At 41.6% G+C, this 5819-nt stretch overlaps 1 long non-coding RNA gene across 1 annotated transcript; it reads left to right on the forward strand.

Annotated features, from left to right (window-relative positions):
• The first annotated feature begins 207 nt into the window (after positions 1-207).
• Positions 208-1708, forward strand: LOC125012588. Its single transcript, XR_007113305.1, has 3 exons — positions 208-332; positions 487-730; positions 838-1708. It is a non-coding gene; the product is annotated as an uncharacterized LOC125012588 (long non-coding RNA).
• Positions 1709-5819: the final 4111 nt, after the last annotated feature.

Below are 5819 nucleotides of genomic sequence, written 5' to 3' on the forward strand. Positions count from 1 at the left end.
GATGCACACAATTAAATTAGGTAACCCTCCTGGAATGTAGCTGTTGAGTGAAGTGTGTGTGCATGCTTGTGTATCAGATTTTGTGCACTTCAAGTGTGTGTGTGTTTTAGCGCGAGTGGCTAAGACTGTGTGGGGATGGCTGTGGTTTTGGTGGGTAGGTGGATGATGACAGAGCAGAGGTGTGCAGTGTGAAACACTTGAGGCGGGCAGGCGGGCACCTCTTAGATAAGCTTAACGACTAATTCCAAATAAAATCACGATGGGACGGGAACAATGTGGAGCTAAAAACCGCAAACCTGTGCCAGGATCCCCTGCCAGGATAGTCTGGAACGGTATGTAAAGATCAGAGACAGCATTTCTCTCCTTCAAATATAAATACTAGGCTGTAATCCAAATTACAACACCGACATCATGGCCTCTTTCACATCTACTGCTGAAACCAGACAGGCTAAAATAACCCTCCTCTGAATCTCTGGCCCCCTTTAGATGACCACCGTGATTAAGTCAAGTCAGCATGACCCTCCACGTTCACTGAAATTGAACAAGCTCATTGTCGCCGTCTGAGCCGTGTGCTCTGCTGAGAGCTGCGTAATGTGGATTATGTGGGAGGCTAAACATTGTGGCGTGGCTTCGGTCAAACTGAGATCAGCTCAGAACTTCTGCCGGCGACATCTCTCTGATGGAATTCATGCAACGCGTTCATACAACAGGTGCTGCGGCGGATGAATGGGTAACGATGTGCGAGAATGAGGAAATTCTGAATTGCACGCTGCATTCAACACACTATTCAAATGAACTGTGGCGGTTCTCGCTACTCATCCCGCTTTTATTTTGCAGATGCTGATGCTTGACGTCAGCCGGCTCTCGGTGATATCATCTGGCTTCGGTCGGTCTGCAGGAGGGGAGATGACTTACAGTATATATGTTCTGCCTCTAAATAACACACATTCCCTGAATTTTAACAGTCGTATTGATTTTTCGAGCCTGGACAGCGACGCTCATTTACCCCATTATTTATAGAAGATGCACTAAAAGAATGAATATATTTCAATTTCACAACTTTATTTTACTGTGAGTGTGAGGTTCTCTACGGTTATAAACACTGGTGATCTACCGATGCAAAGCAGAATACGCGCCCTCGTCTCATTTATAATGTGTTCTGAGTCAAGTTTATTCATTGGATGACGGCGTAATCGTAATACATCATACTCAGACGTGGATGGCGAAGCGCCCTCACATGTTATTTGTCCCGAAGGCCCACTGAAGCTGCTTAGTTTTAGGGTTTCTCCGAGATCCCACTGTCTCGACGGTATCGATCAGACTTGCATCACTGGGCTGATTTTATTAGATGGCTCTGACCTTTCTACTGCAGGCATCATGTTAATATTGCCAAATCAATGGACATGAATATGGTGATGCGGGGAACGTGGGCACAGGGAGACAATAAAAACAAATGGAGAGAAGCGTGCCTGTATATGTGTGTATGTGTGTGGTCCCTTAAATTAGGGTGCAGTTTTTCTGTTTTTCTTCCAAAAAAGTCACCTGGGAAGGATTGAAAGTACTGTAGCTAAGACACAGGGGAAAAAAAGAAAAAAAGGGAAGAAAGCTCCCCGGATGTCTGTGGCGCTCACCAGCATTTGAGATAAATGGACTACTGTGAATTTTTATTGGGGGACATTAAAAAACCAGAATCGCAGTTCATCTTGGAAGCCGGAGCGAGCATGGAAACTCTCGATGAAGTGTTTGAACACATGTTCTGGTCTGAGCGAGGCAGCGCTGACTGCGTGGGGTATAATCACAAACAGTCACGTCTTTAAAAAAAAAAGAAAAAAAAAGAGCCCTAATCCTGGAAGGATTACGGGGACGTAATCAGTTTATGTGTGCCATTACTAAATGCATGTAGAAAGAAATAAAAGTCACATAAAATGTCTTTTTTTTTTCTTCCCTGCTTTATTTTGGGCCTCACAGTCTATCTGGAGTTTAATCTCTTCCCCCCACATAATGGTGTTTTCAGTTCATTGATTTCTAACTTGTACACTCAGAGTAATGTAACCCTTTGGCCTTCAAGTAATGCCCATTACACATGCAACAATAAAACGAGGGGAATGTCTCCTGATGACTCGACTAAAGGGAACGAGCCAAAAATATCCAAAAGCAAAAAGAGATTGAGTAAAAAAAAAAAATCATTTTCCCAATGTATTCGTGGTTCATAGGGGTGGGCGGAGGAATTAATTGTTCTTCAGTGCATTTTGCACTCGCACTCATTGAGGTCGGCAGGTGGCATGGAGTGGCTCCAGCATGCACTGCGCTAAAGGCTGGGAAATATCAAAAACAGATTGTGTGTCCAGCAGCGGGAAGAAATCCGTGGGAAGACAGGGAGAACATGCGAACCGCACTCCGAGATCTGGACACAGGACGTTCTTGCTGTGAGTAACCAGTGCTAAGCATTTAGCCACCTCGGTGCCCCAAGCATATCCACATCCGTTTGCAATGCCCTCTGTTGTCTGTATAAGCTTGCACACACGCACATATGCTCAGTCCCTTGGTCCGTGTATGTTTTGGTAATTGGAAAAGAAAATTAAAAAACCTGAAAAAATTAGTGGTTATTTGATTATCATTCATTAAAATTGAAATTCAAGGCATTTTTCTGTATCAGGGTCGAGAATGGATAAACAAAACGGCCTGTTTTAATTTTCTGTTTCAAAAAACAAAAAATAAAATCGTCAGAAGACAAAAAAAATCGCCCATATTTTTCATATTGCGAGACCATTTTCAAAGTAAGAGCACGAATTAGGACGGCGCTGTGTGACAGAAGTTGATGGACATGGATCAGTATGTTGTTTTTGCGAAACAGTAAAAGAATAAAAGAGTAACTGCAGAAAAACTGAGCCGCATAATTCAGGTAAAAACTAAAAATAACTACTATAATCAGGGAATAGTTTGCTGCTAGCTAACATTGCTCTGACATGCATGCAGAGATTTCTCCAGATGACAAGCCATGTCAAAAATCACGTAAGGTGCCAAAAACATTGCAGCCTGAACTAGGGAAACCACAGATAGAAGTCGTGTATTTGGGCACTCTTGCCATAAACAGTACCGTCCTCCATCATACGTGCTCTTACTTTCACGATTTCCTGTTGCAAAATATGAAAAACCGGTGCTTTTTGGATTCTACCTTCTGATGATTTTAGTTTTTGTTTTTAGAAACAGTTTTGTTTATCCATTCCCGACCCTGATAAAGAAAAATGCCTCGAATTTCAATTTTCATTTTTGAATTTTTAAATGAAAATTAAATAACAGCTCATTCTTTGTTTTTAATATCCTTTTTCCAAAACATACACGGACGTCCCTTGTACTTGTATTGTACTTCATCCTATGTCTTCATGTAGCTCCATAGCCCTGGAGAAAAGCTGCTGCTATACATGGTTGAAATGACAATAAAACCCTATTTGACGTTTGATCCTGTCGGCCTCTGTCGCGTCATAAATCCAGTAATTTGACACTGCCTCGCCACGTTTGTGACTTCTTTCACATACAATTCACGTGAAAGTTGTAAAGTGTGAAAGTGTGTAAATGTGACTTTTCTAGCACAAAGCCCGACCTGAACGTCAGCCTCCTCCGGCGCCTGCTGCCACTGCAAACAAGCCGTCTGAAGAGAGCACAATTTATTAAACTGAGAGGGAAACAATAGCTACTGCCTCATTTTGATTCAGAGAGATTAAAATGTCTGCGCTGTGCCGATCTTAACCGCCGTGGAAGGAAGAAAAAAAATCGCACCACCACATCACGCTTGTACACAACAGTGTGGAAAATAAGCCTGAAATATCAGATTTTAAACACAAATCACATTTCCTTCACTTTGGATGATTACACGGCAACGTGAAGGTGAGGTTTACAGCCTGTTGCTTTGATAAGCCATGTGATTTATCGAAAATAATAACACTCCTCCTCTCGTATTTAATTTTTATAAGAACCGTGTTCAGACTCCAGTTCAGGAGGATGTGACCGTATTACAGAGTGATATTCACATATGACGAGTGACTCGGGTGTTGGTTATAATCTGGGTTCGGCTTCGTCTACCGTTTTTTAATAACCTGCAAATGCATCACTAACATAACTATAGTTGCCATGAATAAACCACTAAATGTTTCCCTGCTCACAGACTGAATGGCGCCCATATGACAAAGAATGAAGAAGAATGAGAAGAAGAAAAAGAAGAAAACCTTCATAATGTTCTCTCGTCTCTTGATTGTCTTGCAACACATCGCTTTTCCTCAAGATTAGAACCTTGTCCTAGTCCAAAAACAGTTAATTTCTTTCTGAAAGTGGCATAACCATCAACAAGGCCTAGGACATTGCCCCAGTACGGTCTCAGGGTTCTTTTATTTGTTGCTAAAGCTGGGCACATTTCAGAACATACAGTATCGGCCCCTGCTGTACCCCAAGGCCTCGTAGGTTGTCAGAAAAATCTCTCCTACGTCTTCCATGATCGAGGCTTTGCAGTAAGGGAAGTTTTGTCAAGGGTTTGGAATAGAGTTTCATATTGAATTAAATGTTTTATTATGTTGACACCTAAAAAATGCAACATGAACAGGATAAAACATATCGTATTTGTTGGGTCCTTTATTAAGTATTCTATGCTTACTTAATTTAATTTGCACATTTTTGTGAAGTTGTCTGTCTAATGCGCAGTTTATGCTTCTGTGTCAAATCGACACCACAGCTGCAGCAGCCCAGACGCTACACAGATTCTAATGTGCAGGACGTGACATGCACCGCCCCAGAAGTGTAGAAATGAAATCTACGCACCATGGCGATGCAGACCACAAGAGCTTTGATGGCTCCGCTTAGTGGTAGCGTGTTTCGTTGATCATTCTGGATCAATAAAGATTAAAAAAAATTCGGCGGTAGTTAACATCAACATTGTTGAGAGGGAGGCAGGAAGTGGAAACAAAAATAAACCCGACTGACCAAAAACACACAGTGCGTAGGTTACGCCATCTATGTCCCGCAGAGACGCTTAGCTCCAGTTGTTATAAAATGTGCTATACAAATAAATAATAAATCTGATTATACATCATTGCAAAAATCTACAGTTTATTTTTTATTTCCTTTAAAACATGAGGTTTTACAGTAACTGTGTTAAGTTTTGAGAACTGTTTTCCCTATTGTGAATTTTTTGGATTTTCTACTTCTGCAGGTTTTTATTCCCTTCATTTTCGTCTTATGTTTTGTGTCTGTTTTTACTTTTACCAAGTCAATTTCTGTTCTTATTCTGATGTACTCCTCTGATGTTACACGACCAAATAATTAAAACTGAACAAACTGAGATCTTTGCACGCAGCTGTGACCTGGTTAGTCAACGACAACATGATCGCATGACTTATCACTGACCTGCACTGTAAAAACTGCCTGAATCTAAAACCAGCCTATTTAAATAGTTTTATCGCGAGCATTTATTCCTCTGCACCAATATCCCGTGGCCAGTTGGAAAAGTACCTGTTGTTTCTAAGCACCAGAAGCTGCATTAACGGTAATCCGTCCAAACACTCGTTCCCGCACATGCAATAAAAATCCGGGTCCAAATTCCAATGGTAGCTGTTGGTCCGTTTAAACCCTGCCACTAAATCTAAAGAGAACGAAGAAAAACATACCGAAAGAGAGCTGGTCGCCAAGAAGTTATTTACAGAGAGGAAACAAGCATGAGTCAAAAAGATTCAGAAGGCGTTAACTCACACACACACACACAGACACACACACATTTGCACACGTGTGTTTTCCACAGCGGACAGCCACCGACACTTCATCATCTTTGATTA

The sequence above is a fragment of the Mugil cephalus genome, chromosome 8, assembly GCF_022458985.1.
Source record: "Mugil cephalus isolate CIBA_MC_2020 chromosome 8, CIBA_Mcephalus_1.1, whole genome shotgun sequence".
NCBI classification, from domain to species: domain Eukaryota; kingdom Metazoa; phylum Chordata; class Actinopteri; order Mugiliformes; family Mugilidae; genus Mugil; species Mugil cephalus.